Genomic DNA, 14,056 nt, shown 5'->3' with positions numbered 1-14,056 from the left:
TCATGCACTCTCACACACTCACTCTCCAAGGTTACAGGTTACAGTTGAAGAATACATTTAAAAAACCTTAGAAATTCACTTAAAAACCAAAGGTTACAGGGGTTCAACATTTTTAAATTTTTCAAAAGATTTCAATTGTACAAAACCATTGAAATTCAGCAGTTATAGTTACCTGAGCTAACTATAACTTACACCCCACAAAGCACTGCTTATGACCTACTGCTGACTGCGGCAGTCAAAATAGTCCTAAGTAACTGAAAAGACACAGCGAAAGCCACGCCTAAAGCATGGCTTAACTGGGTCACCTACCTACGCGGGGCTGACAACATTACAGCGATACACTCACCGAAAACACACAGGCAGTCGAATATGTGGGGTTCCCTAGACAACTACCTATCATCGCATAAACCCACATAGGCGGCGAAGCTAGGCAATCAGCAAAGCGGTTCACCTCGCCGGTCTCTGTGCGTACAACAAGAATGTAACCTGCAACGCTCCTTTCTGTTCTCCTCCTCGACCTGTCTCTATCCTCCGGGGCATGGGACCAAGGATGTCAACCAAGCAACACAAAGGGGCGGCAAACGACATCGGAAAGCAGAACTTGGAAGACTGGCAATTGGACTAACCCCAATAAGACTGGAAGGTGGCAGCGAACTCCCCCCCCTCCTTTGTTTTTTCTTTTCCTTCCTCTTCCTTCACCCATGTATATTCTATGCTCCATGTAAATATATATTTTTCTACAATAAAAAATTACAGAAAAAAAAAGATGTATACTAAACTACTGAATACATTAAATTTCTATTTTTTCTGATATTAAGTGATGCTGTTTCTAATATATTCTAATATATGTCATTAAAGTGGCAGTTTGACTATCTGTATCAGTATGGGAGTAGGTGTCTGAGTGGCTGAATGGGTGTGTGAATGGTGATTCCTTATTTTGCAATTGCATTTAAGGAATCACACATTTTGCGATTCCTTAAATGCAATGTATGAAGCAAAAAAAATGCAAATTGTTCTCAAGGAATCGCAAATTACCATCAACTTCAAGTTGGTGATAATTTGCGAAATCCTTGAAAATGCACATTTTTGCATTTTTCAAAGTGCCATGTGACGCACATACATGCCCTTAGGGCATGTATGTGCACCACATGTGCACCCATGCTTATTTCAGGGGTGCTACAGGGTGTCATTTGGACACCCCTGCACCCTTGAAATTATTCTCAATTTGCGATTCTCAAATTGCGAATTGCAAATTGAGAATAACTTCCCATTCATTCCTATGGGCCTCCTGGCCCATAGAAATGATTGGGAAAGTATTCCTTAATTGCGATTCGCAATTTGCTAATCACAATTAAGGAATACTAAGAATTCGCAAAAAAATTGCGAATTTGTACATACATCCCAATTTGCGAATCTGAAATAGCGATTTCTATAAAATCGCTATTCCAAAATCGCAAATCAGGTTGATGATACATATGGCCCCATGTGAGGAACTGTATGGATGAGTGAGTGACTGTGTGAGTGGTTGTATGGGTGGGTGAGTGTGTGTTTACATGACTGAAAAACAGACTCAGAAGCTGTGTGAATGGCTCTATGGGTGAGTGACTGTGTGTAAGTAGATGTATGTGTACATAAATTGCTGTTTGACTGGTTGTTTGGGTGAGTGGTTGTGTTGAATGGTTGTATGAGGGAGTGTGTGTGTCAGTAGTTGTATGGGTCTGTCAATGCGTATGTGAGTGACTGTGTGGGTGTGTGAGTAGGTATATGGGAGGTTGTATAGGGGTGTGAGTAGGTATGTTAGTGGTTCTGTGGATGATGTCATCAGTGACACGATTTGAGATGTCATCACTGATGTCACTGACCATACATCTATATATCAGGATATATATTACCCAGCACATGTGTGGATGCCCTGGGTGGGCACCAACTTGTAGCCCCAGGAGAAGGGGTCCCTAGTTCCTAAGAAGGCTGAGGGAGGGGGTTCACACATCCCCTTCCTTTAGTTGAGCATTTTGGAGCAGGAATGGAGTCCCTGGGCCTAATAACGCTCAGGGAGGAGGGCCATATGGCCATCGTCCACCTTTAATTAAATTTGGTTCTGGAGGATGGGTTCTCCGAGGGCAATAAAGGCTTGGGAATGGGACTTCACACCAGTCCCCTTAATATGTATGTTTTTGATCTGAGGGATGAGGTCTACAGAACAGAAGGTCAACCCTAGATAGTGCAGGCCAAAGGCTGTGTGCGTGTGGTGTTGGCAGCCTATGGATAGTAGGGTTGGCTGCCTTTGGGTGGGTTGGCTACAGGGTCTAGTCGCAGACCAGGCCCTTTGGCCAAACCCCGCTCCGGCCCCGCAGGTTGACTGCCTCTGGGTGGGTTGGCCACAGGGAGGGTTGGCCAGTCCTCCATGCTCTGGATGCCTAAAGTCATTTAAGATAGAGGGGGATTCTTCTGAAGCTAAAAGGATATAAAGTAATCACTTGAGATACTGTAGCTTTGTGAAAGGCCAGTCCGATTGACTTTGCCAGTGCTTGTTTAGCACTGAAAACGTTTAATTTCAGTAAAATTATACTCAATTATGGATGCTTTCAATGACTCCTTTTAATTCATGTGTCTGTTTTTGTGCCATTTACTTCTTAATTCCACCCACTGAAGGGCACAGCATTAGACAATGGGTAGCCCAATTCACCACTGGCTAATTCACCATGCCCTTTCACTAGTAGCGCATGCATACATCAGTTAGTTCCATTTAGTGGCAGGGACTACTATGGCAATGTATTCTATTTGAGACCGAATAAATATTTTTACTTTTCTACAATGAGAAAACCAAAAGGCAAACAGCCAGTGACAGACCAATGGGTATGCCAATGCTTTTCAAGAGATAGCACTGTCTAAAGTACTTGTAGTTTAGCGCTGAAACTCTTCAAGTAACTGCATAAACAGCTCAGAAACAAAAACAGGCAATGAAACCAAACTGTCTAATGCTCATCTGTGCATGATCTCCATAATTCATCAGGGGTCATATCAACATGAGTGCTAAAATAGACAGGACTGGGTCAGTAAACAATTTTAATTGGCACTCTTTTAAGCCCTTTGTGGTAAGTTAAGGCAGTGCTTGCTGAAAAGATCTTTTGCCAGAATTTTAATTAAAGCAGGATTCTAGAGGTGATAATGTGTGACAAGAATGTTTGTTCATAGTTTTTGTATGGTGGTTTATTGCATTTGTGAGATTTTCAGTTTTTTTCTGTGCTGCTGGGTTTTTGTGTTACATTATTGATTTTAAAGTTCATGAGACAAGAAACCATTTACCACTGATAAAAAAGCACTGTTCCAGCTCAACTACCTAAGACAACAGTCTACCTAAAACTGTTCAAAGACTGAGTCTAAACATGCGCTCAAAGTGCTCACTTTATTTGATACAGCCCCATGTCTTACATTAGCTCAGCAGTACTCACTTTATGAGCGAGAGGTGTGGCGCAGCAGCCAGATCAGCTGACTCTGGTGGGACTCGCACTTCCATCCCCGACACCGGCGGCAGCTCAGCTCAGCATCATGTGACTTTGGGCAATAGCTCACTCAATCCCTCCGAAGTCCTACAGACACCTTGAAACCCTTAATGGGTGATAAGTTTGCGCTTTACAAATATGATTATTAATATTACATAGAACATCCGACCCTTTCTGCCAGATTTGGTCTGATTGGTGTATTAATAGATACATAGCAAAATACCACACTTGTACTAGCTATGAGCATGTTATAAATGCCGAGCATACAACCCCATTTTCAGTTTTCAATCAAAAAGGAACAACCTGTTGTGCTTTTGCGCAAAGTTGGAGGACGGGGATCATGACAGGGCCCTCTGAGGCAAAGATTTTTTTTCACAGGTTACCTATCCTGTACATTGTTTAGACAAAAGTAATGGTTGGTAGATATTTAGGGTCTCATTTATGGGTTTTTTGCTGTAAGGCATCACAGCAGGCCTTGCTACTGCACTGCCCTACAGCAAGAAAAACAGCAGCAGTGCACTGTATCTATAAGATACAGCACATTCGTGTCCTTTAGCCCTATGCCGGGGCACAATGGGCTGATGTGCGCCGATGCAAGCACCTTTGCTCCATGGTGCAAGAGTGCCTGCGTTGCAAGGATGAATATTTTTGTACAGGAAGGCAAACCTTCCTCCACAAAAACAATCACAAGAGGCTTTTTCCTCTTTTTATGTGTGCTGCAGGATGCATGGTTAACAGGAAATTAAAATGTAGTAAATTTACACTACTTGTTTTTAATCTCTCCCTGTGCCTTTTCCTCGTTAGGTGCACTGCAGACTAAGGGGCATATTTATGACAGTCCTGCATTACTTTTGCACCACGTAAAGTGGTCCATGCGTGACACAGGGCTCTCAAATCTATTTATGAAGCCCACAAAGCCAACCTGCATGGCTTTGAGTGGCCTCATAAATCATGAGTGAGGTGACGCAGCACAAATCCCTGCACCACCATACTCTGTACCCAGGAGACGTTCCATGGGCATTGTGGTGGGTATTCTCACGCTACACCATGGAATTTGATGCTGCGCCAGATTTTTACAAAGTCCTGTAAACTTGGGGAAGTGCCAAATCTGTATGCCTCCCGAGGTGAGGCGTAACATGGCGAAATATGTTTATTTCACCTAGATTTTTCCTCTTCTGCAACACACACAGGAAAACGCCTCTTAGGATTGTTTTTGTGTGGGAAGGAAGGTGCCACATCATGCACAAAAACAATTCTGCATGCAACAAAGGTGCCTACATATGGTGCTAGGGTGTCAAAACTAACCCTGGGCGTAGTATGCGTAGTGGGGCTACGTGAAGCTAAGCAAAGTGGGCGAGAAACTACGCCCAACTACGCACTTCGCGTAGCCCCACTACGCGCCGCCTGCCCCCTCCCCTACATACCTAATTTTTGGAAATTCAGAAATAAAAGTAAATAAAAGGCACTTACATTGTATGCTGCGTCCCGGGGCTCCCTCTGCGAGTTCGCGCCGCCGTCAATTTGGATACCAATGCGCATGCGCGGCCGCCCGCGCATGCGCATTTCTCACGAGACATGCGCATGCGCGGGCGGCCCGGCATGCACATTTGTATTCAAGATGGCGGCGACGGCGGCGCGAACGAGCAGAGGGAGCCCCGAGACGCAGCGGACAAGGTAAGTGCCTTTTATTTACTTTTATTTCTGAATTTACAAAAATTAGGTATGTAGGGGAGGGCGGGAGGGAGGCGGGTGGCGGGCAACTTCGCTACGACCACTCCGTGGGCGTAGTGTTGCCTGCTACGCCTACTTTGTAAAGGGCGAAGTAGGCAACACTACGACCACTCCGTGGGCGTAGCGAAGTCCTTCGCCCAGGGTTAGTCAAAACGGCCCCAGCACAAGGAGAGAGGGAAGTAATGCACTGAATTGCCTAAATACAGTGCACTCCTGTCTTTTCAAATTTGGCGTAGGGCAGAGCAGCAAGGTGCCATGCTGTGCTGCCCTACACCAAAATCGCATAAATGAGGCCCTAAGTGAACGTGTCCTGGCGTAGGAGCACAAACATGCTCTCTCCGTATTCTTGGCTCCGGCTGCCAATGAAATCAATTTTACATCAGGGGCTTGTTTCAGGAAACAACATGGGCTTAGTTAGCCACGATGAGGTGTTTTGGGGTATTGGGCACTTGTGCTGGCTTGGATGTTTTTCATTTTTAAATATAACATGACACACTTGGCAGCGGCATTTTTGTGTTTCTCGTTCAACTCATGCATCATTACGATTCGACAGCAACTGCCAGTGCTAATATGAATCTATTGCATTATGTCAAACACGTTTTTATTCAAATCTACTGAGGCAGTGCCTGTGAATTTCAAATAAAAAAAACAGGTCCCTGCTTTGGTAACAGTTTCAATGTAGCTTCTTTGTAAGTCTCTTACCATTCGCGATTCGGTTGCATCATTTTTACAAATCGTATTTTATTTCTTTCACAAGATAATTCTTGCACATTGTGGAGCCACCTAGTGCAGTACTAGTTTTCTTATTGACCATTATTTGACTAATATTAATAATCATTACACAGTTTTGACCATAACATGTATATATAGTAATCACCAGTGTAAGGCTTACATTCAATCAATTTAAAGGACAGCATCTCTGGCACTGATTCAGGACAAAATTGGTCTGCACATATTAGAACATTTTTGGAAGCGCCCAGAGTCAGTGTGACATTTTAAGTATGATTTGGGGTTTCCAATTACTAACCTGTCCAAATGTGAGGAGCTGAAAAGTGACCTATTTTAAGTTAGCAACATAATGTATCTTGCATTACTGGAAAAAATGTCTCCAGTTCAGCTTTCTAGCATTGAATGACTGATAGATAGAAACATTAGGGGGCATATTATCAAGGGGGTTTATCTCTGCTTTTTTTGGCTTTAAAAGCCAAGAAAGCAGAGATAAAATTATCTCTCTATTACCTAGCTGTCGCTAACACCAGTTAGCGACAGCAAGTAGGAGATAGCGACCATCTTGGGCCCCGCTTTGCATGTCAGTGATATTTATCACTATTGACATGCAAAGTGGGCGTGCCAAGATGTTAGCGACTGGAAACAGTCGCTAACATCGCTATCTCCTATTTCCAACTTTTGGAGATATTCGCGCTAAGCGCGAATATCTCCAAAAGCTAACACCTACCCCTGAGCAGTTCTTAGCCATGTTATCCAATGGTAGGTGGATAACATGGCTAAGAGCATTAGCTCGGTATGCATGAATCTTGCTGACTTTTCAGCGATATTCATGCATTTCCGCAGATTTTTATCGTTTAGGAGATAAACCTTGATAATAGCAAGGTTCCTAAGCGATAAAAATCGCCGCAGCTCGGCGATAAAAATATTGCCTGCTAAACCAACATAGCGATAATTATCGCTAGTTGTTGTTAATATGCCCCTAGATTCTTACGAGATGGTTTGTAGAGGGTGCATGATAAAATGGCACAATTTGCATGTTAATGTGGTCCTTTTACGAAAATTATAGGCAGGTGTTCCCCCATTTTTTCTGTATATGTGTTATTTTGGTGGTAGTAAAGGCCGTCTGATGATCCCTAAGTTTCACATTCTCTACTTTAAACAGAGACAATAATTGTATTCTAAAGTTGCAAAAATTTAAATTTTTCTTTTGCAAGTGTGTTTGTCTAGAAGTGTCTTGCACAAATCAGTAAAGTTAGGCTATATGGTGTAGCTGTGAAGGAACAGTTTTCCCACTTGCTTCTAAAATGATGCTTGGCCTTTAAAAGTGAAAAATGGGTTCTGAATCGGTCATCGTAATCACTCACTCGGAAAGCGTGTCCATAGAGCTGTACAATTCTGCTCCGAAAGACTCAGGCTCTCTGAAAGTCTGCAGGTATCGTAATCGGTCGTTGGGAAATCTGTACGATTTGGTCGGAAACAAGGCTTCTGAATTGAATTCCGACATACCGCTTCCCATTTGGAGCCTTTCCGAACAACATCGTAAATGGCCCCTAAGTATGTTTTGATATGCATGAATACATACATGTAACTTTATTAGGCGTCATGAATATATTTGTGTAGATTTATGCATATAATTTGAGATGTCATCAGTGATTTTATCAGTGATGTCACTGACCATGTCATGAATATATGACATCATCAGCAGTGCATTGCAGGGGCGCGAGTTATAGTTAGCTGAACTAACTATAACGGCTGAATATTTCTGGTTTTGTACAAGTGAAATGCTCAACTAACTATAACGACCCTGAAACCTACGGTTTTTTCAGTGAATTTCGAAGGTTTTTTAAACACTAATTTCTAACTATACCTATAGTGGTAGGACATGTGAAGAAAGAGAAACAAATGCACAGAAAGAAGTGAAAGAAATGCCGAAAGAGGCAACAGAAGTCCAGGAAGATGAAGAAAAGTGCAGGAAGAAGCAAGACATGTGCAGAAAGAACCAACAGAGGAGCAGAAAGAGGCATTGTTGCAAAATCATCCTGTGCCCCCAACTTTTTGCTGATGGGTACTGGTGGTAACTCACTCTGTCTAACCAGGCCTAGAGCCAGTGCTATGCTAAAAGACACTTAGAATACAGTGAAAACACCTGCATACTCTAGGGAACACTATAGGGCACATTAGTATGGCCGGTGGACTTTGTCCGGCCGCCATACCAGTGGGGAATGGGACCACCTGCAATGATAGCGGCGGTCCCGCACACTTCAATATGATGCACCCGCCACACTGACGGGCGCATCCCGTATTTTTAACATTTCAGCACCGCCCGCCGCAATGCTAAAAATGCATGTTGTGCTTTTCAAATCACAACGTGACAGGCACCGCGCGGTGCCTGCCTTGTTGTTCTTCGAAAGGCAGGGGGTACCATTGGTACCCTCCATGTGCACCCCCTGGAGTCCATGGGGGCCCGCAACGGGCCCCCCAAGCAGACTGCGCATGCCTTTCCGTGGCGGCAATGTCACCACGGAAAGGCATTAAAAAATGCACATTCTAATATGGCTGGCGGTGTCTTTCAGACACCGCCACCATATTGAACCCTTTTCCGCCCGGTCGACATGTCGACCGGGCGGAAAAGCGGCGGACGCCTCAGCCATTGTAATATGGCGGGGGGTCTTTTCTACAGGGATGTCGGGCGGATTGCCCCCGCAGGGCCGCCCGCCATCCTAATGGGGCCCTATGCATTGGGGTAACATTTTCTGTTAGGGCCTAGTACATAATAGGGCAGGGGGATTAAAATTACCTCTAAGTCAGAGGTGCAGAAAGATGTTTTTTTAAGTCGTAGTCACATTTGCAGAGTGGTGGAGAAAGCGTGCTGGGCCTCCGACCAGCGCTCAGGAACTCTGCTGCGTAGGACTTACAGGAGGTACCAGGAGGGCTTCTTGGCCCTCAAACTCCCTCAGGACTAAATTGGACTTTATCCCCCAGCCTGCAGTCTGCCAGGAGGCGCGTTTGCAGAGTGTTGGGAAAAGGGAAGGCATTGCTCCAAAGGAGTATTAGCAATCCCACCCTGTGGGACTTACTGGAGGTAACAAGAGGGGTAGTTGGCCCCCAAGGACATCCTTGGGGGCCAACTTCCCCTCCAATTACCTCCAGTAAGTCCCAAACAGCAGCATTGGTAAGAACACATACCAGCCCATACCCGCTTTGCCCACCACTCTACAAATGCGCTCCCTGGTGCACTCTTGGATAGGGATTGAAGTCCCCTTCTCTTTAGGGGCCAGCTCGCCTACCACTTACCTCCAGTAAGCCCCATGCAGTGGGATTGCTGAGTGGTAGACAAAGGCCATGCCCCCTTTCTACTCAAGGCTCCTCGCTCAGCTCCACCCTCTTCAATGTCTACATGAGCCCCCTCGCAGCCATCGCACGCCAACACAACCTGAACATCATCTCCTACGCTGACGACACCCAGCTGATCCTCACCAACGACCCCGCCACCGCCAGAGTCAGCCTCCATAAAGGAATGAAAGACGTCGCTGATTGGATGAAGCTCAGCCATCTGAAACTGAATTCAGACCAGATGGAAGTCCTCATCCTCGGATCATCGCCCTCCGCCAGGGACGACTCCTGGTGGCCCCCGCACTTGGCAACGCTTCTAAGCCCACGAACCACGCTCGCAACCTGGGCTTCATCCTGGACTCCTCCCTCACGATGACCATGCAAGTGAACACCATCTCATCATCCTGTTTCAACACCCTGCGCATGCTCCTAAAGATCTTCCGGTGGATCCCCACCGAAACCAGAAAGACGGTCACCCAGGCCTTCGTCACCAGCCGACTGGACTACGGGAACGCCCTCTACACTGGAACCACAGCCAAAATACAGAAAAGATTGCAGCGCATACAGAACGCCTCTGCACGACTCATCCTGGACATCCCCTGTCACAGCCACATCTCTGCCCACCTGAGAGACCTGCACTGGCTCCCCGTCAGCAAGAGGATCACGTTCAGGCTCCTCACCCATGCACATAAGGCTCTCCACGACATGGGCCCCAAATACCTCAATAACCACCTCACGTTCTACACACCCACCCGCCAGCTCCGATCCGCCAGCCTCGCCCTCGCCACCATCCCTCGGATTTGCAGAACCACCACGGTAGGAAGATCCTTCTCCTACCTGGTGGCCAAGACATGGAACAAAAGGCTGACCAGGGACCATCTCTCCTTCAGGAAGCAACTCAAGACCTGGCTCTTCGAGCAGTAGCAGCACCCCCCCTCCCAGCGCCTTGAGACCCTAGCGGGTGAGTAGCGCGCTTTGTAAATGCAATGATTGATTGATTGATTGACCACTATGCAAACACGCGCCCTAGTGCTTTGTCAGGTGGGGAATTAATTCCCCTTGAATACTAAGGGTCCCTTGGGGCCAATTAGCCCACCAGGTAGCTCCAATATGTGCCACTGAGCTGGATTGCAGAGAGGTAGCCCGAGGCCATGCCCCCTTTTTTCACCACTCTGCAAACGTGCCTCTTGGCCCCCTCCCTCCATTTCAAAGCCTTGGGGAGGTGGTGGTCCCCAGGGCCCGGGTGTCTGCAACGGATCCCTTATTTAAATATTGAATGCCCCTGTGAGGTGGTGTTCCCTGTGTGGTGAGGGGCAGGAGCCCCCCTACACAGTTTTGTTTTTTAATTTCAGACCCGGGACATGGCCCACCCTGGGGCTTTTTAAAAACAAAGCGCAAGGAGACCGCACTTTGTTTTTTTATTTTCACGGCAGGATTTGTGACTCCAACGTGCATTCTACCCTTCTTATGGGACCCCTTGAGCAGGCCTAGGGGTCAGTGGGTTTCTACCCTGCCCCCTTTTCATCTTTTTCATGTTTTTTTTCTGATTTCTTGTGACTCGGTTACTGAGTCACAAGATGGCTGCCAACACTTCATTGACAGCCACTTAGAATTGAGCCTGTGCTCGGGAGAGGTTGCGAATCCTCCTCGGTGCACATATATCGATTTATTTTCTTTTTTGAATTTCTTAGGAACTACAAAATGGATTTATACCATTTAACAAAAAGGGCTCTTTCTGAACCAAGACCTAGCTTTTCTGTCAAATTTGGTGTACTTCCGTTCATCAGTTCGGGCTGTAGTTTTGTCTAAAGTTTCCTATGGAAATTAACATGGGGAAAACGTGTTTTGGGACCCCCCTTATTTTCCCAGCCCCCGCTTGACGAATCAACCCGAAACTTTCAAGGCAGGATCTGACTGGAGCACCCCACTTGTTTTGAAAATTCTGAGAATATTCGTTAAACAACACCAACGTTTTTGGGAAAACAAAAAACGCTTTTCCAATGAAAGTAGGTCCTAACTATAACTACCCACTGGCGACCACCAGTAGGTAATATAAATATATTTTTGGGTTTAATTATTATTTATATTTCTTAATATATTAGTTAGATTTTTATTAGTTATGAAATGAAATTTAATACCATTTTGTGTTCTTTATTTTCTATAGCGGGTTGTGGGTTTATAGGGGCATAGGGTGGGAAGTAATTTATTGAAAATTAATTAATAATTAGTTGTACATTCATATTATTTATTTAATGGACAATTAATTATGTTAATTGTGCATTAATTATATAATTTTCAGCTGTGGTTTGAGGGGCTATCGGGGGAAAAGGGTGGGATGTAATTTATTTTCAATGTATTAATATTTTGTTGTTAATTAATATTAATTAATGAATTGATAATTAATTATGTTCATTGTGTATTTTATTTTGTTTTTTGGTGCAGGTGTGGGGCTATAGGGGTAAAGGGTGGTAAGTAATGTATGTTTAATATATTAATAATTAGTTGTTTATTAATAATAATTAATTGATTAATAAATAATTATGTTGATTGTGTAATTTCCTTTTAGGTGTGGGTTGTGGAGTTATAGGGGTAATGAGTTGGAAGCAATTTTTTTTATTAATAATTCATTTTTAAGTAATAATTAAGTAATTGATAATTAATTATGTTAATTGTGTAATTAATATTTTTTAGGTATGGGCTTTATAGAGGTAAGGAGTGGAAAGTAAATACATTTTTAATAATTAATTGTTAATTGATAATAATTAATTGATAATTTATTTTGTTAATTGTTTAATTAAATGTATTTTAGGTTTGGGTTGTGGGGTTTATAGGCGTTAAGGGTGGGGAGTGAACTATTTTAGTTTATATGTTAATTACTTGTGAAATACCAATAATTATTTAATTGTAACTGAATTTATTTAATTGTGTTATTCATTTTTTTGTTTTGTTTCGTTTTGTGTTGGGGTTGTGGAGTTTATACAGCTAAAGGGTGGTAGGTTAATACATTTGAATGAATTTAAAATGTTATCAATAATATTTGTTTAATTGATAAATAAGTATATTAATTGTGCAAGTAAATCTTTATAAATTTAGATGTGGGTTTTGGGTTTTGTAGGCGAATGGGGTTGGAAGTAAAATCATGTTTACCTTTTTGATATAAAATATATTTCTATTTTGTATTCAACACATTTTTTTATTTATTTACTGTTGTTAAATGATTTCATTCTGTTTAAGATATTTTAATGTTGAATAGACTGTGAGTAGTACATTTTACCCCTCCTCAATACACTACTTTCTGCATGGTTGCACTGACTGGAGTGGGAATAGTACATTTTACCCCTGTGCAATACAAAATGCCCCCTACTGTTGCACTGACTGGAGTGGGAATAATTAAATTGTTCCCCTCCACAATCTAACACTTTCCCTACAGTTGTACTGACTGGAGTGGAAATAGTACTTTTTTTCCCTCTTCAATCCAACACTTTCCACACTGTTGCACTAACTGGAGTGGGAATAGTACATTTTACACCTCCGCAATCCAACACTTTCCCCACTATTGCACTGACTGGAATCGGAATATACATGTTTTTGTTTTTGTTAATTATAATATTTATTTTTGTGTTAATTGTGCTCGGAATAGTAAATTGTACTGTTTTCAAATGTAAAATTTGAATGAATTTTATATTTATTGTAGTTAAAGTAGTAAATAATATTTGTGTGTGAGGTAAAGACTTTTTTATTATTGTGTTGTTTGAGGTGGGCGTACTTATTTTTATTTTTATGTCATATTAAATTGTTTTTTTAATGTAGTGGCACATTATACATTTTTTAAATATTTAATAATGTATTTGATGTAATTTAGATAATTGTTTGTTTGAGGTATTGTAATAATTTAAATAATTATATGTTTGATTTATTGTAATAATTCTAATTAAAAATGTCAATGTATTTGCTTGCAAATTATTTGTAATTACATTTTTAAAAATGAATGCCTACTTTTTATTTTAAATGAAATAATTTTCTTTTTTAATAATTTATGTTTTTGGTATATTTAAATATGCTTACATATATTTATGATAATGTTATATTATTTACAATTTTTTAAATGATATTAGTATTTAAAATATTAGTTTATTTATATATAGGTATGTTCAAATATATGTAATAGGACCAATCAAAACATGCCTGATAATTTAAATATTGAACGGAGCAGCCGCAGTGCCTATTGTTTGCTTTAATGCCTCTGAAGAAACGGCGTCAGCCCTGGAAACGCGTCATGCTCCTAGGACTACGTGTCCCAACAGGCTTTGAAATACCAGCACGCACTTTGCGAGTCCCACGAGGGACTAAGAACCAATCAAAACCCGCCTGAGAATTTAAATATTGAACAGAGCATCCTCACAGCCTATTGTTTGCTTTAATGCCTCTGAAGAAAAGGCGTGATCTGTGGAAACGCGTCAAGCACCAAGAATTCATAGTAGGAAGACCTCGGCAAGCTGATAACTAACACGGCGAACTGTTATGTGCTGCACAAAGCTCAGGGGCATTTGTTTGATAAAATTATGGACACGGCGGCCCTGCCGTGAGGGCAAGCACCATCTTAAAAAAGGATGAGAGGCTGAGGCGGGAACTGTGTCCAAGCCATTTCAGCATAGGGAGCCAAATATGAAAAAAATCTCGCCGTGGCACTTTCTACTACATACCAAGGTTTGAAGATAGCAATAATGTGTAACAAGTCAGCGCTGGGAACCCATTTAGGG

Source organism: Lissotriton vulgaris, chromosome 6 (genome assembly GCF_964263255.1).
Source record: "Lissotriton vulgaris chromosome 6, aLisVul1.2, whole genome shotgun sequence".
NCBI classification, from domain to species: Eukaryota; Metazoa; Chordata; class Amphibia; order Caudata; family Salamandridae; genus Lissotriton; species Lissotriton vulgaris.
This window is presented reverse-complemented; position numbering follows the sequence as displayed.